The 26,376-nt window shown below is 37.2% G+C and overlaps 2 long non-coding RNA genes across 2 annotated transcripts in view; one reads left to right on the top strand and one right to left on the bottom strand.

The window, feature by feature from the left end:
* The first annotated feature begins 1,747 nt into the window (after positions 1-1,747).
* On the top strand, positions 1,748-24,295 carry LOC149150687 (uncharacterized). Its single transcript, XR_016263086.1, has 5 exons — positions 1,748-2,296; positions 14,674-14,846; positions 15,043-15,252; positions 23,304-23,956; positions 24,145-24,295. It is a non-coding gene; the product is annotated as an uncharacterized LOC149150687 (long non-coding RNA).
* LOC149150686 (uncharacterized) overlaps positions 12,692-26,376 on the bottom strand; it is a 198,506-nt gene continuing 184,821 nt past the window's right edge. The window contains exon 3 of the long non-coding RNA XR_016263085.1: positions 12,692-13,491. This is a non-coding gene — a long non-coding RNA (uncharacterized LOC149150686). The remainder of the gene's footprint in view (positions 13,492-26,376) is intronic.

Raw genomic sequence — 26,376 nt, 5'->3', positions numbered from 1 at the left:
TCTTCATTAGGGCAGTGTAGAGCCTTTCTCCATTAGGGCAACGTTATCCCTTAGGATCTCTTTTCCTACTAAAACCCAAAGACAAGTAGAGAGGAAGAGATCCCAAGTGTGTGTAGAAATGACTTGAAAGCCACCTCTATTTATACTAAAACGTTGAGCATAAGTGGGGTTTATTTGGTTGTTGGCCGACCTTGACGAATCGTCCCATAACACTAATAAATTCATATCTCCATGAATACTTATCGGATTCGGATGATCTTTAGATCAATCCTACACCTCTCGATGAGAGGGATCCAAGAAAAATATCAGCTGCCATTAATAAGATGACCCACATGGAGTTTGGCCCTAGTTGCCAATTTTAACACATTTGCACTTCATCAGAAAGCTCATTCATGATCATGTTTTTGAAGTGCAATATTGTTCAACCGATGATCAAGTTGCAGACATCTTTACAAAGGCTCTCACAGATGGGAAGTTAACTAAACTTTGATTTATGGTTGGAGTTCAGGAAGTTGTCACTAAGGGGGGATAGGCTCTAATGCCTCCTTCCTTCTCCTATTGTGTCATCTTTGTACATCATTCAATCCTATCCCAAGTTGTTCTTAAGGGGGGGTGTTAGGATATTCTGACACATAGGAAATAATTAAGTACAACTTGGTCTAGCGTATAATTAGGTATAGTGTGTTTCTTTAGTATGTACTTTTTGTAACTTACAATCTGACTGTCACGATATGTTCTAGACATGAAGTGATCCGACGGTTCATTCTCTCCTCGGTATTACCGACACTTGATCCGTGGTTTAACACCCGATTGGTCCATGATCTCTATTAAAGAGCATGGAGGGTCATTTGTTAGGTGACTGTTCATGAGAGAAGCTTACATAAATTTTCTTTCTTTTACATTAATAAATTGCCTGAAGTGACCGCGCTGGCTAAGGCCATGGATTGTTTCCCACTTTGAGGGTTTTAACCATGTCAAGAATACTGGTGTACTGATCTGTGATCTGTTTGTGAGTGGTGTCCTTTGGTGTTCTATCTAAGGAGCTTACCCTATAAATTCCTACACACCACAAATTTTCCAAGTGAAATACTACAAAAAATGAGCAATCTTAAGTGACCCAACTAAAAATGACTAACATAAATGACTAATTCAGTCTTGGGCTAAAATATATGACTAGCTAATAAGTAATACAACTAAAAATGACTAATATGAGTGACTAATTTAAACTAAACTATGGCTAGCTTCTAATAGTGTGTTAATGAGCTCTAAGTGAAGTTCCCTGAAAACAATGGGCTACCTACAACTAGTTGAGTTTATTGATAACATTATTTATAGATTTGAAGATATTTTCCACCTCCTTAAGGATTAGTAGACATTACCCTTATGTGTAAACCTCATGTCCCCTTTCCCTCTTTATATGAGCATACTTGTTTATATTAAGGAGTTCTTCAATAGTTTTTATTGATGCCCTCATGCCAAAATGATCACTCTCTGGGTTTTCAAAATCATTAGATATAGCCTCTACTTAAAATGACATCTTTTTGCTCAAAAATTAAAATTAGCATTAAAATTAAATTAAGAAAGAAAATTTAACCCCAATATTGGCAACATGCTCAAATAAAAAAAAATTAACCTCAATAGTAGCAACATACGCTACCATGGCAATTGACATTTTAAGCTAATCTAAAATTAACCTATTAAAATTTACTTTTCGGCCACTCTTTTTCCTTTCCTTCTCACACTGGGAGAGAGTTCGATGCTCTTTCTCTGTACATTGGATTCCACTGCAAAATTCAGGAGGAAGGTGTGGATCGATTGTTCACTATGGACAAGGGTTTGAAACCTCAAGAGCAAAAGGACGGTGAGAAGGGCGGTGCTATGAACAATGGATAGGGGTTCGAAACCTCAGGAGCAAAAGATGTAGAATGGAAAATATCCTTGGATTGATGGATTGCATCTGGTGGCTACACGGAGGCGAGAGTGAAGCAGCCCAGTTGAACTAGTACCAACAATAGTAGATCCAGTCCTTGATCCAGCACTACTAGTAGATCCTGCCATGTACCAGTTCGCTACAAATTGAAAACAGTCTGAAAAAGCAGCAGATCGGGAACTTTTGTCTTCCAAGCTTGATTTCCTATGTATGAATAATATTTTTATATATTAAACTATTATCTTAAGCAGGGAGATTACTAAGCTACTCAGTGGTTCATGAGTTGGTTTCCATACAACCAGGTTCATTTCTTAGATCTCTTGGCAAGGTTGCCTAAGCTAGTGAAGATGTAGGAGCAAAAGGAAGGTGAGAATCTCTTGGCAACCATGTCTTAATCCTCTTAACACTCTGTCAAAATTGGAATGTTTCTCATTAACCAGAAGTACACAGGGAGCAATTGATATGCATTCAAAAGTCCAGTTCAACACTAATTCATTGAATCCAAAAAGCCTGAATGGTTTTGATGAGAAAGTCCCAATTAACCTTACCATATACTGGAGTTGAGGACAATTCATGATATATTTATACTTAACGGTTCTCCATTTTTTTTCTTGGAGAACGAAGATTTATATTGCAATAAAGTCAGCATAGTTGAATCAGCATCTGCGATAAGTTATTTGCCTTTCTAAGGTTATTTTTTCTACCCTTGGTTATCCATTTGTTTCTCAATATTTTGCATTAAGGCACTATTGCATACCACTTTCAAACATGCTCATAGATGCCCAACATGAAAATGCTTTAATCCTGGAAAGTTACAACGGTTGTCTTCAAGCTTCATTGGATGTCCATGGCATGATGGTGAGGACTCCATCACTCCTCTGCTTTTCATACCACTTCAAACTGATATTGAATGAAGGTAATCTAGAGGTTTATACCTCTAATCTTTGTCTTGGTTCCCCTGCCATTAATGAATTCCATCTACCTAGTTTGTGTCTATCACCTCTCCCAGCCTTCTCCCTACATGAGCAATATTTCTATGCATATTCTTATACCTATCATAAGAAGGGAGTTATGTCACTCTCCAACAAGATAAATCTGGAGCACCTTTACATTAGCTTATAAAAACTGACTTTCTTCCCAACCCTAGATGGAGTAGGGATGAGTCAAGTTCTTTAATCTTCTTACAGTGATTCTCTCTTTACACAGAACATTAATTTAAAATTTGATCAAGTCATCTGTATTTGGGACTTAATCATGTACTTGAAATGGAGCTTGTTATTCTTCTTGGATTTGGTTATTGTCTATTGGGATCCAATCCTCATGGTTGTCCTAAAAAGTAGTGTTTGGTGTGTGGATAGGAGCATCTACTTCTCCCTTTGCACTCTAGACCATTCTAGACCCTTGGGTCATGTTAGCCTTTTGCATGAAAGTATGGTTCCCTACTTTCAATATTTGTGCTAATTGGGGCTTGGCTTCCCAACCCTCTTCAATTCTAGTCTTTTGTCTGTCTGAGAGCAGTCAAAACCAAACTTGGAAAGTTCCAATTTTGTTGTTTGGAATATTTGAAAAGACATCATATAACCCATCTCTAGATTTGTATAGAAATTGACTTTACAAAAACACGGCTATAAGAGATTTGGCTAGAAGCTAAAGATCATGTTTGGAAGCAAATTCCAAACTAGTAGTAGACCACCTTTAGGTATACATCATGTTTTGAGGTTGGGCATGTGATGGCCCATTTCCCAAAGCATGATCACATGAACTCCTTTGGAATCCCATAACCTTGGGAGCCCTAATGCCATGAAAGAATCAATTGAAAGCCTTTATTGTGGAATGTCATGAGTGAACAACACCATCTAGTAGATATGGTGGCTCCCAAGGAAGTGGTCTCAGAATCTGTACCAAACGTTGAAAGCAATAACAGAAGAGTAGAGAAATCTATCATGCCTTATCCCAAGTAAGAAGATCATCTGCCTTTGGTGGAGGCTTGAAAGAAAGTGAATCAGGATACAACGGATCTAGATGAATTGAATTGGTCCCCAACTCTTTGAGGGAGCAATTGAAGCTGATAACATGACATGAATACTTCAAAACAGGTAAGGTGGAACTAGTGATGGAAGAATATTCCCCCAGGATCAACCACAAAGCTTGTGGAAACATGGTAGCTAGCTGGTATTGATTGTTTTCTCTCTGCTCTTTGGATGGGCTTATGGATCATGGTACATGATATGTACCAATGTTACATGGATTCACTATGTGGAGTTTAAGTCATGGCATGAAATTTCGCATAGGAATGGATGAACTAGCCCACATTTGTTACATCACACTCTCCTTCCTATAAGAAAGGGTGATACATTTTAAAGCATTGAGAAATGACATCTTGTGCCTGTGTCCATGGTCATCTCTTAGGGAGTACACTCATGTTTAACTAGTTGTTGTTGGATGTTGGGAGTGAAGGAATTGTGGCAGTGGCACTTTGAGTAGGATACCCTTGAGGAGGTTTAGCAACTGGACATATAGCTTTCCCAACTGTTAAGTGTCTATCCATTGCTCAGATATTGTATTGGCCTAGTAATGACACATCTTGTATTTTATTGACTAGGAAAATAGGGATACATAGACTCTGGCCTCAAAAAATACAAATGGGATAGAAATAGATGCAAAATGCCCTAGCAAAGGACATGCACTACACAAATCACTCCTTAATGCAAGATTGTTTTGAAGCCAAGCAAAATGCATAAAAATTATTGATATTCATAGTATTTTTAAATTTATCACTTTAATTGGAAAAAATATCAGCTATTTTATTACTAAAAACATAAATGTAAATGAAGAATGATACACCATTAAGACAGGAAAATGAACTTAAGGCCTGCACCATTATTTTCGAGGTTAGAGAAAAATGAACTTAAGGCCCTACACTTCCTTAATCACATTGTTAATCTTAATAAGCTCAAGGCTTGATTCTCTGAAAATGGCTTGGTTGGCTAGCCAATCCACCAACTTATTCTGTCACTTCCTTGTGTGTGAGAACTTGGAACTTAGAAGGAAACCTCAATTCATTATAAAGCCCTCAAAATCCAGCATATGTTTCCATCAGTGAACCAGTTATTGACTCTGGCCGTCCTGTTCAAGATGTTAATTAGAAATTTGGAGTCTGTCTTATCTTTCAATCCTTTGGAATCCTTAAGATTTGATTAGGGTTATCCCCTCAACTGAGGAGGCTTCTACCTCTGCTAAGGCTCCTTATTTCTTTGTTTGACTTCCCATAATTTTTTTCCCTGTAACAAAACATCTCACCCTCCAGCATGTAGGAAAGGGTAAGATATTCTTCAGGGCTCAAGACTGTTCAACAAGAAGGCTTGAAGCCATTACAACAATACACTTGATATGAGCTCATCATATCACTTGTGGGAATTGAACCTGGGCGGGGAGGATAACAATCATTCCTCCTAACCACCCGAAATAAACCCAATTGACATTTGACTTCCTATAATATGAAGTTTGTAATACATTTCTATAGTTTCCTGATAACCTCTGATTTCCATGTGGGGCTGGTCATTTTCAAATTAGCTCCTGAACTCATTGTTTCAAAGGGGAAGCAGTTCTAAACATTTCAGTCCATGATGCCCATACCTCTTTTGCAAAAAAACATTGTGTCAGGATGTAATCATAGGTTTCTTCATCCCTTTAACATCCATTAGACCTGGTTGGGCACTGTACACTTCTTCTCTTCAATTTTTCTTGTGTAATTATTTTTCCCTTTGACTGCTATCCACTGAAATGCTGCAACTTTGGGCCATATTCCTGGGTTCCATATTTTCTTCCAGACTTTAATCTAAGAATCTGCTGCTCTTCTAATAGAACCATGCCATATCCTTCTTTAAGTGAGTAGGATCCTCTTGATGTGGGATTTCAACACAAGACATCTTATTCGCTTTGGAATTTAGTGAATCTAAATCATAGAGCCTCCTTGATTGCCTTTACCTCATCAGTTGAGAGTCGAGACATTTGTTGGCCATGTTAAAGGATATTTCCATTTGATTTTAGTGATAGACCCCAAATAGTTTGTTGGGACTGATCCAATAATCCTTTGTTTTGGTTCACCCCAAATTGATCATAACCTTTCTGATTCTGTCCAGAGCTTGGATGCTTCTGAGAGGCTGGTGTCCAACCCATGCATACTCCCAAAAGTCTGTCTTTTCTCCATGTTGGACATCTTGGGAAATCTAATTATCTGTTAAACTTTTTTTTTGATTATTATTCCTTATGCTTGATCCTTTAGGGACATCATCATGTCATGACTCCCACAAGGTGGACAGGTTCCCTATTCCCCATGTATCTTTTTTCCTTAAAATTTTGACACAAAGACTTTTTTTTGTCAGAGATAAAGCACCAATATACTCTTAAACATGGAGCTTTGTTTACCGGTCTTCTTACCCCTGCTTCTCATTCCAATTTAGGCATAATTATTTGTTTCCAACCTATCAGGTGCCACTTTTTCTCCTTGTCATGAGAAAGTTTTATTAACTTTATCCCTCTCCAAGAGCACTAATCTCGGGGTCAGCAGATTGGACTTTTAGAAGATGGACATAGCTGATAACTATTAGATAAGGTTAATCTGTCTGCCAGAGAGAAACACATGGAGCTTTGTTTACCGGTCTTCTTATCCCTGCTTCTCATTCCAATTTAGGCATAACTATTTGTTTCCAACCTATCATATGTCGCTTTTTCTCCTTTGATGCCTCTTGTCATGAGAAAGTTTTATTAACTTTATCCCTCTCCAAGAGCACTGATCTCGGGGTCAGCAGATTGGACTTTTAGAAGATGGGGATAGATGATAACTATTGGATAAAATATGAAGGGCGGTGCAACAAGTGTATCAACCACATGGTATTATGAAAGAACTCTTCAACCACCATCCAGCTTCCAATATGAATGAAACAAGGTTTCCCCCTATGGATTAATTTCCCATGTTTACCCACGACTCCATATGATTCCTTTGTTGAGGGATAGGATACTTTAATCTTTCTCAGATTGCAGTTCCTAATCTTACTTCTATTTGGAGGTCAAAGGTGGCTTTCATTAGATTTTAGAGGTGACGATGCTCATTCCTAGGGCATTTTTATGGCAAGACTCAAGTCTAGCCATGTCAGATTGACTAAGAAGATAGACAAGCTCATATGGTCAAAGAACCCCTCTGGGGTTTATACCCCAAAAGCTAGATATATTGATATTAGTTTAGATGGGGAGAAGAGGAATCATGTGTGGTGGAGGAGGAGAGTTTGGATATTTAAATATCCCTCAAAGGCTTGAATTTTATATGGTTTGCACTAAACAAAAAGACTTGACTTGGTATAATCTTCTGAGAAGGAATAAAGCAAGACTCGATAGGTGCAGTTTATGCAAGGTATGTGAAAATACCAATAAACATCTTGTCATGGACTGTAACTACACTATGCAAGTTTAGAGGGAGATTAAACATTTGACTAGGTTGAAAAATGTCTGAATTGGTGGCACAGTTGAAAATGGTCTAAGAGGTTGGTGTCATAACTCTTCAGTGAAGGATTACAAAGCACTTCCTTAGATCCTAGCTTGGGTATTTAGCAAGCTAGGAATGTCAACTTATTTAAAGATAGGCAAATTCTTCCTATTCAATGTGCTTTTCCTATTTGATGTGGTCTCAATTCTTTAAAAGAGTTTTCCTCAGACGACAGTACCTTTGCTGTAGAATTGGGTAAGGATGGTGCATGGGCATATTTTGATGATGATCCTTTGTTCTATGGAGTAGGGAGAAGTGTTTTATATAGTGAATCTCATATCATTAACTTTAGAGTTGGATTGGGGCATCAAACCAATTATCATGTTCAGCTAATGGCTCTAAAACTTATCAAAAATAAAAATAGGGCATGGACTGGCTGTGGTCCACACAGTGATGCTATAGTCCTGGCTTCCCATTGCTATTACATTATATGGTGATGAATCCTTTGAAACCAACTTCACTGCACCATTAGGAGTAAATTCTTTACTATACAAATATCAATATAGCAATGAATGAGAGCAGAGTAGAAAGACAAATAAATTACAATCAAAGAGATAACAGATTGCTGCAGTTACTTACTGCATCAAAGGATAAAATGCATAATGTAACAGAGACATACAAGACATTGAGACCAGAAGTAGCCAATTCATCCCTTAAGAATACACCCTAAAAATGTGTGCAGGATGGTCAACTTGGCCATTTTAAGTTACAACAAGCTCTAGCAAATGGAGTGACCTTAAATAATGTGCTAAGGTGCCAACTAGGGGAGCACTCCTTCGATCTAGGTGATTCATCACTCATCATAAATGCAAACCAATTACAAGCTCAAAATAGCAAAGGCAGCTAAGGCTCTTTCTCCAATGACCCAACTATCTCTCCATACTCTCACCCATATCACTATTAGTAAGTCAACATACCCCCAATAGATCAGGGTGAGCTAGCGCATACTCTCCAAGGAAGTAGCCAATTCACCCCTTAAGAATACACCCTAAAAATGTGTGCAGGATGGTCAACTTGGCCATTGTAAGCTACAACAAGCTCTAGCAAATGGAGTTACCTTAAATAATGTACTAAGGTGCTGACTAGGGGAGCACTCCGATCTAGGTGATTCATCACTCATCCTAAATGCAAACCAATTACAAGCTCAAAATAGCAAAGGCAGCTAAGGCTCTTTCTCCAATGACCCAACTATCTCTCCAAGAATAGGAAACAATGGTTAAGGGTGAAATAAATAAACTTAGGTTACTATAACTACCTCCCCCCATAAATGCATCAACCACAAAATAAAAAATAAAACAATTACATTTGTTAGGAAATGAAGCAACCTAGGATTGTGTGCCAAGTGGAATCCCCTTTAAAACATACCTCTTGACCATGGCAAGGAGCTGCACCCTACACAATGAGGCCCAACGTATTTTAGGCCATAAAATGCTTCTCTAGAACAGATCCCTCCTTGTACAAACAAATCAGATGAAGGTGAACACAAGGAATAATACGCTACTTGTTGGTTGTTTCTTTTCAAATCTACACTTAACTCTTTCTTAATTTGATGAGTATCACATTGGAGAAGGGGATATACTAACTAATGAAAATGGCTTCCATTTTCTGTTCTAGAATAGCAACAGTCTTATGCCAAATAGGCCTCAAAACCTTGCATCAGATCACCAGCTAAGACTGCCCATCATATAGCATAATAGCTCTAGAGGAAAATTTTCCTATCATGAATAAAATACACCATGAGGAAGTACTTATGTGCTCTTTTATATTCATAGGAGTATATATCATGTTTTGCTGAAAAAGATGTTTGTTCACAGATACTCAGGGTCACTATCATAAAACAAGCCTTGCAAAAACAAGCCTCGCTAAAACAAATGAATAAGATGCTTTATGAGGCTACTCTTCACCATGAAAGTAAGCAACAAAACCATTTTTTAGTTTGCTGAGGCATTTTTTGAGAAAATGTTTGTAGATGTAGTTTTTGTGCCGTTTTCAACAAGAGGATATGGAGTGTTTTTCTGAGAGCGGTATTTGACCAAGATGTTTTAAGCAAAACTTCTAAGCAAGGAACTGAGGTTGCTTTCTATATTCCCCGTTAGTTGTTTGTAACTTTGTACATATATCTATATATGTTGTATATCCAAAATTTATTGAAAAATTGATTTATCCATATCTATTCTATGAGTTTCTATATCATGGCAACTTGTTATTTTAGCATATGGAGTCACACTGTGACCAGGTTCAAACTTGCATAAGGTATCTTACTACATCATTCATGCTTTCCAAGAATTCACAGTTCTGAAAAGAGACTGGGGCTCTTGAACACATTTTGTACTGTACTGCTAGGAAGAGCTAGATGCTTCTGTTACCTAAATGTGAAACTGAAAAAAAAGATGAGTACAAACATTAAAGGGGATACAAATCTGATTCTGTAGAAATTTCATAGAGTAGGTGCCATCGGATGAAAATTTGCGTTCTCACAAGATTGAGTATGGCATTTTCTTATTAATTATCTTAAATTCTCCTTCAACCTGGTTGGGCATACTGTTTAGTGGAGGCTCTGGCACAAGGATCTTGTGCATTACCTTGATAGGAAATGTGCAACACTTATCAAGAAGCATGTGTCTCTCCAAACATTTAAGGCTGATATCCCATCTAAAACGTAGGAAAATGAGTTTTAATATGTGCTAATGTAGAGATTCTAATGTCAATGGTAGTACTTGAAATATGTGAAGGAACTCTTAATTTGTACATAGGAAAATTAGTTTTAATATGTGCCAATATAGAGCTTCTAATGTCAATGGAAATCCTCGAAATATGTGAAGGAACTCTTAATTTGTATGAGCTTTCAGTTAATCTCTACATCTTATCAGTATGGGGATACAAATCTGATTCTGTAGAAATTTCATAGAGTAGGTGTCATTGAATGAAAAATTGCGTTCTCACAAGATTGAGTATGGCGTTTTCTTATTAATTATCTTAAATTCTAATGTCAATGGCAGTCCTTGAAATATGTGAAGGAACTCTTAATTTGTATGAGCTCTCAGTTAATCTCTACATCTTATCTTAAAGGGGATACAAATCTGATTCGGTAGAAATTTCTTAGAGTAGGTGCCATCGAATGTGCAACACTTATCAAGAAGCATGTGTCTCTCCAAACATTTAAGGCTGATCTCCCATATAAAACATAGGAAAATGAGTTTTAATATGTGCTAATGTAGAGATTCTAATGTCAATGGTAGTCCTTGAAATATGTGAAGGAACTCTTAATTTGTACATAGGAAAATTAGTTTTAATATGTGCTAATGTAGAGCTTCTAATGTCAATGGCAGTCCTCGAAATATGTGAAGGAACTCTTAATTTGTATGAGCTCTCAGTTAATCTCTACATCTTTCGATCACAGGTCCTCCCTATTCTGACTCGACTGGGTGGATAATTTTTGTTTTTTCTGTTGCTCGGTCTACTGTAGGGTGGAAATGACAACCATATACGCACTCTCCTAGCTATCATATTTGTGAGGATGCGGGCCTTGTCCAGACCCCCTCCTGCGCAGGTGGGTGCCCTTCTTTAGAGAGACTTGAGTTCTGTCCCACACCCCAGGTTAGGTGTCATGTTTCTAACAAATTATGTAGCTCTAGGAGATCCTAGATCCATGGACTGGCACAGACTCTCTCCATTTAGAGTATTGATAGTTGCATTTCATTGAGTACACACTTGCTAATTCAGAGTTTTCTTTTCCCCTCCCTTGGCCTTGAGTGGTAGGAGTGGACAAGTTCTTTACATTGATTCACACACTAGTTTCCCTCCTAGGATTCTGCAAAAGGGTCCCCTTAGCCTCGATTATTCTCCAAATGACCTTGTCAGACAAGGTATCAGGGTCTTTACAGTGATTGGGGACTTGGAGGAGACTTTCCTCCTTTCTGTTTTGGCTCCTAGGGTTCCATCTGACATGCTCTTCCAGAATATATTTGCACTTTTGTACTCATTTCATTTCATTTTCCTTGCACTAGTTCTTATATCTTTGCTTGTTGTTGGTAGATTAGATTTATCATTTAGGAGAGGTTATGAAAATCGGACTTTGTATTACACTAGTGTTGCTCCTTAATCACATTGAGCTACATTTGTGGTCATTTGTTGGACATAAATAAACTTACCTTATCATATTTTATCTGTAGGGAGAATTACCTCCCCATGAGGAACTCATGTATCTAAGATTTAGAACTTTGATTCTGACCAAATGTGAAAATTGATGATTGGAAAGGGGGAATAAGCAAGAATTTAGATGTTATGTGTGGCCATGTTTGAAAACTCCAAGCATCGGAACATGAAATTTTCCTTGGTATCAACCTTGAAAGAACAAAGACTAATGCAATGATGCTCTCAAAATGTGTGACTGTTATCTGGATGTGGAGCTGGTAATGTCCAACTTCAGTTTGTCCTTAAGGAAATTGCTACCCAGGGTATCAAAGATTTTGAAAAAGAGGGTTGGGTGTATGGGCCTGATCTTTGAGTTATGGGAAGTACTCAACATAAACCCTAGTTTAGGACTAGGGGAACTAAAGGGGGCTATACATGTAGCACAACTTGAATATGTACTATTCTTGCATGCATGTGCACATAGACAGCCACAAAGGTTGACAAACATGTAAAACATACCCTTAGGTAGTAGTTAAACTAGTAACATACCTAGTGTGTTTGGTCTGTCCAGTCTATCTCCATTTTAATGTGGCACAAAATAATTGAATATGAAGATGTATGCTTGTAACATTAACCTGAACCTTGTACTTACAGTACCTTTGAGTCCAATTGACCTACTAGTGTGGTCATTCGTTAGACATCAATAAATTATCTTACCTCAGTTTATGTTATCTATTTTTGTTGATCATAGAATTTGACCTCACGAATCAAAGTTTCACATGTTTTTGGACACATGAATCAACGGTTAACATATTTTTTGACCACAGGAATAAAAGATTCCCAATTTTTGTTTATTTATGAAGTTTCATGTATTGCTGCACCCATTTACTGCCATCTCTAGAATTTCAAAAGTTGCACTGGTTTCAATATCTCTTCTGAAATTTGGAGCTTAATTTAAGCTTTTCTGAAACCTTAATCTACCGAAACCTTAATCCCCAAAATCCTAATCTGATTTTGATATGTACAGTTGAGATTAAATCTAGTATATGTCTTTAATGCATTAAATGCACTTTCTTAGATTCAACTGAAAAACATAAGATATTTCACGTTATCCTAAGTGAATTACAAAATAGAGTTATTGACATGTTTTGAATCACTTCCTGCATTTTTGCACTGAAACCTGTGTAAGAATTGCCTATCCGAGCTACATTTGTCAATAGAAGTAGAACACATTGTAACATATATCTAGAGAACTTTACTAGGTGAATATAGGAGACATGAAGACCCTCTAAAGTCATATGGATTGCATTCGGATGTTAGCTGACTAGTTGGAGTGCAGCTGTCACCTAGTTTGGTCCTACCTGAGTGTATGAACTGGTCTTCAATCAACCTGTGTGACTGCAGTCTTGATCTGCAGCCTTGTCAATTCTGAATAAACCATTCGTTTTAAGGCTTTTGTCAATCCACTCTATGTATTTGTCTAGGATTAGTGTCCCGATTGAGTTGAAGTCATTACAAAAGCAAAGATAGTTCTGCTGCAATATGTACTGATCTGAGTTTAGCCACACATATTTGGTGTGTAGCCTCATGTGTGCTGAAAAGTGCCTATCCTTCATCCTCTGCTGCTTCTCTCCAGGCAGGTGAACCCTGCATTCCAACACTGAGGTTGGTGTTTCCTGTCATAGGGTCCAAGGGGCAGAGACCCTGATAGTCTCTCATCACTGCTGATGGGTGGGGTTGAGGGACAACACCGCAAGACTTCAAGAACAGTTGGTGTATAAGCATTGTGTGCCAAGTTCCATCCTGCACATGCACACCTTTGCAATCTGTGCATGCCCACCTTCGCATCATGTGCGTTTACATCTCAAGTTTCCTGTGTACTTGCCTGCATCCAAGAATGCCAACTATTACCAAGACTATCATGGAAGCCTAACATGTGTGCAAAGTACCAACAACAGCACATGGTGCTCTCTAAAGATGAATAGTCTCTGACAGTTACAAAATGGAACTGCTTTAAGCAACTAAGAAGACAATTTTGAAAATGAAATATATTCGTACTATAGTATGTATTATAAGAAGCATAGCAACAGAGAAACTTTTCTCTCTCACTCTCTTTGAGAGTGCATTGTACATAGCACTTAGACAGCAATACAAACACTTTTATGCTTTATTTGCTTTGTGGGCATCTTGTTCATTACCACTCATGCTTCCTTTTCCATAATTTAATCGGTCCAATCTATTTAAGTTGTCCTCCAATTTGCATAGTGGAAATCAGATCATGTACTCTCTCAGCATCGCTAAAACTCAGTATAACACATACTGACTGGAACCTTAGAGTACATAAGACTTTGCCTCTATTTATATCTGATCAATAGAATTCATCTCTTGGGTAATAACTTAGCAATCAATCTTCCCTTTCAGCTGAAGTAGATTGATATGATTTTCTGAAGTTTTCCCATGAGAACCCAATAATTAGAAATTAAATCTGTAGCCATAAGTCTCAAGTTTCAACATATTCCCTTACAATGGGAGTCAATATAAGTTTGCCTAGTGCAAGCACTATCAGCTAGCAAGGCCATGGGGGCTTACAGCTACCACTGTTTTAAACTTGTCTATTCTCCTTCCCTTCTCATGTCAACATTTTTGAGTAATGATAACTGATGGTACATGTGAGGTGGCCCAAAACATGATTCAACTTACTCTGTCTCCCTTTCCCAATTAAGACTAAGGCATGGATTTAATTGTGAAAGGGAGAAATACAAATATACAGTTATATATCATTAGCCTGCAACCTTCAAGTAAATACAGGGCATTTAATAATGCAGAAGGGTTAATTATTTGGTCTAATGCTCTTCTTGTCTTGTCTCACCAATCATGTAGTAAGGATACTTTTGTTCAAATAACTCACTTCATATGCAAACAAGTTCTTTAATTGTGTTCTATTTCTTAGGTGCAACTGTATTTTTAAATGCTTCAATTAGCAGCTTAGAATTCTGCAATTAGAATTTCTGTCCTAATCACATTCATTTAGCCACACATTTCAAGGTTTCATGCCTCTTGTTTTCAGGCATGCTAAGGTACTGATATATGAGGAGACTGCTGTACTATTGTCAAGGAGTAATGTTTCATTTCCTCGAGACATAATGGCTTCTTGATTACAACAGTAAGAGACCTGGATTGAAACTTCTGCAACAAGAAATTGATGATTTTATGGAGAATCATGAAACTCAAGAAGAGAAGGTACACAAGCATTTTTGTTGTTGTTGTATGCATTTATATGTATTTTCATATTGTGGCATTAACTCAAGTTAATCATCTTATATATCTCAGTCTTTTCGTTGTTCTCAAGTTGCATACAAGTTGACTTGTATGTACATTTATATTATAACTATAGGTCTGTGAATAAGTATTTTATTCTATTACCTAAATCTTGCAGGAAAGGAAAGAGAGAGAAGCTGATGCTGCAGCTGAAGGATGGACAGTTGTTGTTAATCATAAGGGAAGGAAGAAAACCGTAGATTCTGAAAGTGGAATTGCTTTGGCTCTGTTGGACTAGCAGCTGCTCAGGCAAAAAAAGCGAAAAATAAGGCCAAGGAATCTACTGTGACATTTTATAGATTCCAAAGGCGAGAGGCTCACAGAAATGGTATGTTCACTATTTTGTATTTTCGCTTGAGTGGATATGATAGAAAGACATTGAAAAAAATAAAAGGACACACATTTCTTGCTGCAGTTTCCAGTTTTCTGTATTTTTATTATTATGTAGATTTAAAGTTGGCTTTTTTATTCTATGTTGTCAGTGTTATAGCCTTTTTCTGAATTCATTTCTCCTAAACCACTAATAGGTTATATCAGGCAACATGCATTGAACATCATGCCTGAGAAGTAAGTTAATATTCTATGTAACTTTTGTACAAGGTTAAATCTAAAAACAAAGTAATGAAAATGTTTGGTTGGAAGAAGAAACATAGTTGGTAATTTATTGTTCTTGTTTATTTTATCGACTTTTCAGTTCATGTCCTGTGTAATATTTTTATTTTTTTTTCATTTGTTTGGACTAGTGGCAATGCTTTCCCTCATTGCATATGCTAATGTTTGTTGCCCCTATGTTACAACTTACATTCCAGCAAAACAGAAAAACATTCTTTAGAATTGTAGGTTATCCATCACTTGGATTCCTTTGGAGGTTTGATACTTTTCTAGCAGTTTTCTAGTGATGGTCAACAACAATAGTTGCATGGGTTGGCTGTCTACAGATGTATGCTTAACCCAAATTCTATAATCAGCAATGATAACTATTAGTCAATCATAGGGATATATCCTCAGCATGGTAAAATTCACAGGGAAATCCAAGAAGGAAGTAGAGACTACCCAATATTATATACCTTGTTTCTCTCAGAGAGGAAATTTATCACATGGAGGGACAGGCAGTTTAGCAAATGGTGTCTGGAACAGAAAATGCTTGATACGCAGAAATTTATATATGTAAATATTTTATTAAGAGATGAAAATTACAGATGATGATATTACAATTGCGGATGCCTGGCTTATATACCGCCATGGACACCCTTTGGGGAAAGGGCATGATCTTATGATCGTGCCCTTTCATCTAATTAAACTGAAAATTAAATAATAACCTAATTTAACTAATTTTTACATAACATTGCCTTCCTCTCAAAAGAATGCTTTGTCCTCAAAGCATACGTAACGACGGATGTTGTTGACAAAATGCTTCATTCTCCCAAGAAGCTTCTTCTTCGGGCAAGTCCTTCCACTTGATCAGATATTCCTTGATAGTACGATAACGAAGCTTTCTTTCTCTAGTAGACAAAATACCTTCTGGTTCTAAAATGACTCTTCCCTCATCATCTAGGGATGGAAGTGTTGTTTGCGCTCTTTGATTGTTACCTAGGGCCCTTTTAAGGCAAGATACGTGGAAGACGTTATGAACACGACTTGTCTCTGGAAGGCTTAAACCATACGCAACTTGGCTAATCTTTTTGTTGATCTGATAAGGTCCATAAAACTTTGGTGCCAATTTGTTTTTTCCCTTTTGTTTTAAGGATAATTGTTTGTATGGTTGGAGCTTAACAAATACCCATTCTCCAACTTCAAACTCTCTTTCGGTTCTGTTACGGTCTGCTTGTTGCTTCATATGATTCCTTGCATTATTTAGGTTTTCTTTTAATATTTGGACGATTTTTTGGGTTTCTTCTAGTTGATCTTTAACAGCAGGTAGATTTGTTTGGACAATAGCTAGATCCTTCCATTTCGGGGGTTCATACCCATATAGGGCTTGAAATGGCGTCATTTTCGCTGATGTATGATAGGTGGAGTTATACCACCATTCTGCAAGGTGTAACCATTGAGCCCACTTATTTTGTTTTTCTGTAGCGTAGCAACGTAGGTAGGCCTCCAAACATTTATTGACAACTTCTGTTTATCCATCTGTTTGCGGGTGATAAGCGGAACTCATATTTAGTTAAGTTCCTATATGGTTGAACAATTCCTTCCAGAAATTACCTTTGAACTTGGCATCTCTATCACTTACAATGACTTTTGGAAAACCGTGTAACTTATATATATTTTTGCAAAATATTTCAGCGATTTCTTTTGCTGAGTATGACTTCTTTATTGCCATAAAGTGAGCATATTTGGTGAGTCTGTCGACTACTACGAAAATCTTGTCCTTGCCTTCGGATACTGGTAATCCTTCAATAAAGTCCATCGAGATTTCCTCCCATTTCTGATTTGGAATGTTTAAGGGGTGAAGTAATCCTGGTGTCGTAATATTTTCGCTTTTATTCCTTTGACATGTATCACATTCTGCTACATACTTCTGAATATCACGATTCATTCCCTTCCAAAAGAAAGATTGACGTGCATTGTAGTACGTTTTAAAGAATCCTACGTGTCCAGCTGACGGTGAGTCATGTAATTCCTTGAGTATCTTAAACTTAAACTTGGAATTTGTATTTAGATATATTCTTCCCTTATACCATAAGATATCATTCTTCCACTCAAATTTTGAGTTATTGGGAAGGTTTTTGATTATTGCTGTTACTTCTGGATCCTTGGCATACTCACTTCGAATTTCGTTAAGCCACTCAGGAACAACAACCGACATTGCAAGTAGTGTTGACTCTTCATCTTTCCTGGATAAGGCATCTGCTACTACATTGTCTTTACCCTTTTTATGTAATATTTCCAAGTCAAAAGCGGCAATTTTTTCAATCCATTTTTGTTGTTCTTCGGAAAGTGTTTTTTGTTGAAGGAGATGTTGGAGACTATTATGGTCTGTTCGAATAGAAAACTTACTTCCCAAAAGATATTGCCTCCACTTAGCTAGTGCGTGCATGATAGCGAGCATTTCTTTGTTATATGTGGATTTGAGGCGTTCTCTTTTATTGAGCTTCCTACTTTCAAAAGCTATTGGATGTCCTTGTTGCATTAGTACTGCACCTATACCGAATCCAGAAGCATCACACTCAATGATAAATGGTTTAGAAAAATCTGGTGTTGCTAATACGGGAGCATTAGACATAATTTCTTTTAATTTTTCAAAACACCTTCCTGCTTCCTCATCCCATATAAACGAATTCTTCTTTAAAAGATTTGTTAGAGGTGCAGTTATATGTGCATAGTTTTTAATAAACCTTCGGTAATATCCCGTCAAACCTAAGAACCCTCTTAGCTTGGATATATTAACAGGTTTGGTCCATTCTTTTATGGCTTTGATTTTGTTAGGGTCCACCTTTACACCTTCATGGGATATAATGTGTCCAAGATATTCTACTTCTTCCTTTCCGAAGGTACATTTGGATTTTTTTGCGTAAAATTGGTGTTCTTTAAGTAGTGTAAGAACCTTATCCAAATGTTGCAAGTGCTCCTTCCAAGTTTTACTGTAAATTAGAATATCATCAAAGAATACTAATACAAACTTTCTGAGATGTGGGCGAAATAATTCATTCATAGTTGCTTGAAACGTTGCTGGTGCATTGGTTAATCCAAATGGCATTACTTTAAATTCATAATGACCTTCGTGTGTTCGGAATGCGGTTTTTGGTATGTCTTCTAATCTTATTCTAATTTGATAGTAACCTGATCTTAGGTCCAATTTTGAGAAATACCTTGTGCCATGTAGCTCATCCAACATTTCGTCGATAAAGGGGATTGGAAACTTATTTTTAATTGTTATTTTGTTTAATCCCCTATAGTCAATACATAGCCTGAATGACCCGTCTTTCTTCCTTACCAACACCACTGGAGCAGCATAAGGACTTTTACTTTTCGAGATGATTCCACACCTTAAGAGGTCTTGGATTAGTCTCTCGATTTCTGTTTTTTGGTGATGTGGATATCGGTATGGCTTGATGTTAACCGGGTCTGATCCTGCCTTGATTTCTATTGTATGCTCAATTTCCCTATTAGGCGGCATCTTTAGAGGTAAGTCTTGAAATACTTCTTCATGCTTCCTAATTAGTTCTTGTATCTCTGGTGACTCTTCACTGGTCATCCTTGCGGATAACATTTCTAACTGATGACATTGTACTACATAAGCAGGTGCTCCTTTTCGAATCATCTTCATCATCTGAGATGATGATACAATTTGATTTTCTGGTGCTTGGAACCCATGTAATTTGTACTTTTGACCTCCCCATTTGAATTTTATAAATTGTACTTGGTGGTTAGCGGCATAAGTACCTAAGGTTCGTAACCACTGGACACCTAAGACTACATCTACTCCTCCTAATGGTACTGTGAAAAACGAAGACTCTAAACTGAAGTCTTGAATTTGCAATTTAACCTTATGACATTTCCCCACCTTTTCTATCTTCTTACCGTCAGCTACCATCACCTTCATGTTTGGTAAGGGAAATGAAAAAATATTGAGTCTCTTTGCCATGGTTGCATCCAAAAAATTATGTGTGCTACCAGAGTCAATGAGAACCACCACGTTGTTCTTCTTTATGTGTCCTTTTAATTTTAAGGTTTGAGGTTGTGATATACCTGTCATAGCTGATAATGATACTTGCGGAATACTTTCGTCATCTAATTCTGGTGAGAAATCTGGGGCATCTTCTGTTTCTTCAATGTCAGAATCTTCACTGTTTGAATCATTGGTTGCTTCACAATTATATAGGTTCTTTGGTTCTTTTCCTTTAGCACACCTATGTTTGGGATCCCACTTTTCACCACAGCGCTTGCATTTACCCTCCTTTATCCTTTGCGCTTCCACATTAGATTTTTCGTCTTCACGACGATGTGGTGGAACATATCTTGAATTTTTTGCGTCCGCATACTGAGGTGTTCTTCGTCTTGAATATGTTTTTTCGGCTTTTGACCAAAATATTTGTTCGAATTTCTTTTCGGCTGTTTTTGCTTTTCGTCTTGCTACTTCTATTGATGAGATGTCATGCATCTCAAGTTCTACTTGTAAATGGGTTTTGAGTCCCGAGATGTATGACTGAATTAGACGAGATTCTGATAGCCCAGGTACTCGTGTTACTAAGGTCTCCCATTCTTGAGTGTATTCGTCCACACTTCCTTTTTGTCGTAATTTGATGAGTTTTGAAAAGAACTCTTCTTCCTTTACACCTTGGAATCTTTTGAAGAATGCATCTTTAAATCTCCTCCAGCTAATGACGTGTGTTGTCTTTTTCCACCACATATACCAGTTATATGCTTCTCCCTCCATTTTCATGGATGCATGTCTGAGCTTTTCGTCATCGTCAGTGATGTCATATATCTCAAAGTATTCTTCTGCTTTATTTATCCATGCAACATTGTTTTTTTCGTTCCCATCGAATTTAGGCATCTCAACCTTTACCCTCTTCTGGTATGTGGCTAATGGTTGAGCAAAAAAAGGGTGTTGATTATTAAGGGTATCCCAAAGTTGCTTGTTTGTAAAGGCAATGTTACTTGCTTCTTGGTGGGGTGTCGCTGATTTTCTTGGGGATTCAACCTTTTCATGAGAATTTGTTGACTTTGTTGAATCTGATGAGAGATGTTCTTGATTTTCTTCACCATCTTTTAATAGCTCTTCGGGTGTACAATTCGACTTTTTACACAGACTTTTCAGCATTGTTAAGACTTCTCTGAAGTTTACTCCTGTTTGGACATGTTGACTTTCCATCTTTATCTCTATTCGATTTGTCGTATCTTCAAGATTTTTGATTTTGTCCACTTGCTCCCCCAGCGTGCTCTCGACTTCATTTAATCTTTTACTGACCTCATCGTGGTTGCTATTTATCTTATGCTCTGCATCCAACAACCTTTTTTGGAAATCCGCCATTGTCATTGTCGACATTGAGCGGGTTTGCGGGGGCGTGTATTTATTTGCCAGCTATTTTTTTTTTTTTTTTGTAAAATTAAATTAAATTAATTTAATAATTTAATTTAATTAATAATAATAATAATAATATATATATTTTTTTTTAAATAATGTTATATAACAAAATTTTCAAACTATAATATATATATATAGTATAATATATAACTATATAATATAGTAATTTATATATTATAACTATATATAACGAAACGCTATTTAGTTATAGTTATTTATATATTATAACTATATATAACGAATTTACGTTTTACGCTATTTAATCGAAACGCTATTTAATTGAAATGACAGGCACGTTGGATAGTCAACAGCCGCGTTGATTGGCAGCAACCGTGGGCAGATTACACTTTAACAGAGCCTTGTAGCGGATAACAATTCGAGCTCACCGCTGAGGTTTTTCCACACAGCCGCAGGTCACCACATGGAACCACCGCAGAAATTATTCCACGTAGCCGCAGGTTGACAGGGATGTAGATGCGGGTAAGGGCGTTGGCACGCTAGCTCGAATGGCGAAGAGGGTAGCATAGGATGTTGACGGGACTGTCGGGCAATGGATATACCACAGAGCTGAGTCAAGTCAACGGACAGGAGCAGGACCGACGGAATGCAGGCAAAGCGTGCAACAGAGAGCGTACAGGATGGACAACGGCAGAATGCGGACAGCGTTGGAGTGGACGGGTATGGGTGGAGAATGATATGACGGAAGAGGAATTGGTGTGAGCAACAGAGATGAACAATGAGCACAGCGGAAGTGGGGAATAACGAACCCGCTCTGATACCAGATGGAACAGAAAATGCTTGATACGCAGAAATTTATATATGTAAATATTTTATTAAGAGATGAAAATTACAAATGATGATATTACAATTGCGGATGCCTGGCTTATATACCGCCATGGACACCCTTTGGGGAAAGGGCATGATCTTATGATCGTGCCCTTTCATCTAATTAAACTGAAAATTAAATAATAACCTAATTTAACTAATTTTTACATAACAGTGTCTCACCTAGTGTAATGTTTAAATGTTTAATTATCTGTCTACATATTATATTGATTAACAATGTTTTTCTGTACTAGACCTATATATTTATGTTTTTTTGTATGTAGTATGTACATCGTTGAATTGTTTATCTGTTTAAAAAATACAAGTGCAAAATGTTTTTATCTAGGCTGAAAATTGTTTATAATAAGATCAATCAGAAAACAATACAACTTGTTTTCAAAGTATTGTTTTTTTCCTGGTCTTATCTTGCCCAAAATATGTGGCCATTCTTATTTTCTTTCAAATAACGAACCCTTCCCTTCTTTTACTTCTATCAACCCAAACCTGTCTCAACCTTATACTATACTTTCAAGGTGAAATATAATGCACTAAATTGATAGTGCTAAAACCAATGAAACCAAAGCCTAGAGAAGGCCAGAGGCTTGTGAAATACTTACTAAGCACCTGGAAGTTATAAATTATCTTTTTGGGTATCTGGATCAACTCTGACCTCAGGGAGTTGTATACTGTTAAAGGCTTCAAGCCTTCAGCCCCTGCCCTCTCCTCTACTTGTTGGGTTTCCCTTGTACATCAACGAAATTTCAAAGTAGATTTTGTCTAGTGAATGTTTTCAAAGATATGTGCTCAGCATGTGCAAGAATGCTATTCTTTTTTGTTTTCCCAATAGCTTCACATTCAGCTTTAAATAGTGACTCCTCAACATTCCCCAACATACTTTCAGTCAGACATTCAAATTTCTGCAGGAATACTGAAGCCTGCTAAAAAACTAGTGAATATTTAGTATTTACCCTCACCTTTGAAGCCATGATGCTTTTTTCTATTTTCTGGGTCATTGAATCTCATGGATTTTGAATCTAGGAGTTTGGATGAGTTGCGTTGCATTTTCCAGTGAAGGTCTTCACTTTTCCCAACTTTCCACTATTTCAGGTGAAGGATTTGAAGCCAATTAATTATCTACTCATTCTACTCATTTAATCTACTCAGGTTATTACTGAAGCATGCCAAATATTTGTGAATATTTGCTCTCATCTTTGAAATCTGGATATAATTTTCTTTTTTTCTGACTCACTGAATCTCCTAGATTTTGAGTCCAAGAGTTTCAATTTGCCTCTTTTGTTACTAAAAATGGCATATCTCACCTTTTGGGAGAGGTCTACATGAGAAAGCAAATCTCACCAGAAACCTACATCTGCCATGACTTTTGTTTCCCTTTGAACTCTACTTTTGGGAATTGTTTAATTAGAATGCCCAGTGTTCTTGTGCATGTCATGTATGCCCATCTTATTATGAATTAACCATTACTGGATTTTTTATGGTTTTGATCTTCTCCATGTCACTTTCAGGCCAGAACTCCATAAGGACATGGATTGGAGAAAGGAAAAAGCACTTCATGCCAGTTATACTAATATGTATATACAAGGAGTTCAATTCTAACAATATTATTTTGGACTCTTATGCCAAAAACAGACGTGTTGGAAACACTTTGTTCTATCAGCAGGGCAATAGTTCACTAGCCTTAAATCCATTTCCCAATGTCTATGAAGTTCTCAGAGATATACACATGATATAAATAGGACACAATGTAGTCAAAATGATTACACAACTACTGGTCAGATAGCAAGCAAGGGTGATCCTAATCAGGGTGCAAAAGCGGGAAGTGATTACACTAGGAAAAGTCCTCAAAGGGAAGATGATTTACAATCTTTAAGTAATATGAATCACTGGGGATATAGCCAGCTGAGTAAAATGAGTACTGGTTCAGGTGAAAGTTTTGGAAATGATATCTTGAGAATGCCCCCCTAGGCACATGCTCCAGCAGGCAGTAGGAATGAATTCAATGAAAAAATGGCATGCAGAGAGTGTTAGACAAGACTCATCTCTGAGAGGAATAGTGCACATGAATTCTCAAGGGAAAAAGGCTCTTGAACAGGTAGACTTTGCACAGTCAAAGGTGGTTAGGACAGGCTCACAAAATAACACTATGAACGCATGAGAGGTATTAAATTTATTCGATGTATTTGGACTCGAATGAAATATCTAATCTATGAATACTGTGGATCCTTGTAAGAAGTTCAATTTCTCAGTATTGCGCATCCTTTTATCCCAATACTTCATGCTTAGAATGATGCCATATGCTTGATTTGTTTGTAGCCCTTTTGTAGTAAGAAGTTGTTTCTTTTGCAGGATGTTCCGAATTCAAATTTACAAACCAATTTAAGATAACTACTGGGAGGAGGACATCCTAAATACCTTTTTTTATAGGTTATGCTTTTGCAAACTCATCTTTATTTGGCAACCACACAAACATATCTGGTTCAAACAAACCAACATCTTTATCAAGGTAAGGTTTTGGTTCATGTTTTGTTATTAAGTAATTTGTCTATTTGTTGTTCCACCAGCTTTTACTAGTTTTCTATAATATAATATACTAAGATGTTCAATTTATGCTTATAAATTGTTTCTATCCAGCCAAAACGTTCTTGACCTTCTAAGCAAGTCAGATAATCCAAATGAAAGTGACACATTAAAGCACACTATATTTAGTGAGCATAATGCATCTGTTGATCCCAATGAATCTTCTTCACCTGATGTTTCAGTTACTCATTTTGGTCATAACCAGTCATCAAGCGCTCTCTCTTCTCAGGGATTTGGATTTAGACTGGGTTCACCAGCCCAACTATTGCAAAGGATGCAAAATTGATCTTTACAAACAAGTGCATCTATGCAAACTACAAATGTAATATTGGATAGGCAGATCCATCCATCAAAAGGATAAAGTGCCCACAAGAGTGTAGCTTTAGCAACTCATCAAGATTCTTTATCAAAGGTAGGTGATGTTGCCACAGCTGAAGTAAAAAGCTTGCAAGTGACCACCTCAACAATGTCATTAAGTGTTCCCTCTAGATCATCACTAACATGTGTAAAAGAGAATTGTTGTAAAGATGGACAAACCTCCATACTTCGCAGCCTCTGATATTCATCCTTCAACTCAGTTAGAATATATTCAACACCCAAATGCCACTGGAAAACTTATATCAATTCCTCAATCAACAATTCCACGTGTAGTCACCCAAAGACATGCCAACATGCAGGGTAACATGATCACCACTCATCAACTTCAAGGCTCACAGGATGTAGCTGTTGTAGGGAAAATAATACTAAGTTGCCATTCAGCGACACCATCTACAATTTCTTCCTTAAATTCTGCTATAGAAAGGGAAACTAAGACGTAGGGCTCTCTCACCCACTCAACTTGACCTTTTAGTCGAATCAATTATCAAAATGCTTTAGTTGTCTTCAGGAGTGGGTGATAGAAATCATTTCAATCAACAAATTTTGAATTCTATATTAATGTAATTTTGGCCTCATACTAGTGAGAGACTCTTAGCCTTGCAAATTGCTACCATGTATAAGAGTTTGGGTGAATCTGGAAGGTCTGGAACTTTAAACTCTCAACAGATTCCTTTGGGGAGAAATCTTGAGCATTTGTTCCCTGGCTCAGGATTAGCACCAATAATTACCAGCCACACTAGTCAGTCAGACATGAAAGACGTTGAATCTGCAGTAACTGTGCAAACCCCAACAGTTGTGTCATTGCTAATGATGGAGGGCCACATTGCATATCAACACCAATACTATTTATCTAAAGTAAACATTGGAGCTCTAGTTGCAATTCTTCCTAGTAAACGTAAGAAACAAGTGTCACAACTCATTCCCTGGCATGTAGATATTACTCAAGCTTGAGGGCATCTTCCCACTACAAGGTTTTGAGCTACTACCTAGCAAATTCACTTCTTTTTGTTGTTGTTAGTATTCTGTGAATTTATATCAATGGGGTTGTTGTCGCGCGGATTGACACGACAACGCTCGGATCGGGGGCTGTCACTCTGATCCCCGATCCCTCCGTTTAAGCCTATCTCCTGCGGCTAAGGGGGGTAGACCCTGTGAGGTGATGGAGGCCAACTGCCAAACAGTTGGGCTGGGAGACGAGATGCACGATAGGGATAAGCACTAAAACGATTTGATGAATTGAGGAGACCAGTGCCTTATGAGATTGGTGCCTAAATGATTACTTTCTAGGTGATATAAGAGCATAAATCATAAACAGCAATCACCTATCATCAAATGATCAGAACAATGCTTTAAATATCCAGTAAAAACCACAAAGTTCCTCGAATAACGATATCTGGCAAACTAAGAGAAATAAATCGTTTTAAGCAACAGTGAAACCAGATATCTACTTTATGCTCAGATCTCAGCACGAAAGGTACAGCATAAATAAAAGACTGGAACTGGCAAAATAAATTTTCCACAAATTTTTTTATTTTTTCAATTTTTTTTTTTTTTTTTTTTAAATTAAAAAAAAAAAAATCTAAAAAAATTAAAATTTTAAAACTAAGTTAATTCTAAAACTAA

Source organism: Pinus tabuliformis, chromosome 9, assembly GCF_031772625.1.
Source record: "Pinus tabuliformis cultivar Carrire ecotype Pingquan chromosome 9, CPIR1, whole genome shotgun sequence".
NCBI lineage: Eukaryota > Viridiplantae > Streptophyta > Pinopsida > Pinales > Pinaceae > Pinus > Pinus tabuliformis.
This window is presented reverse-complemented; position numbering and strand designations above follow the sequence as displayed.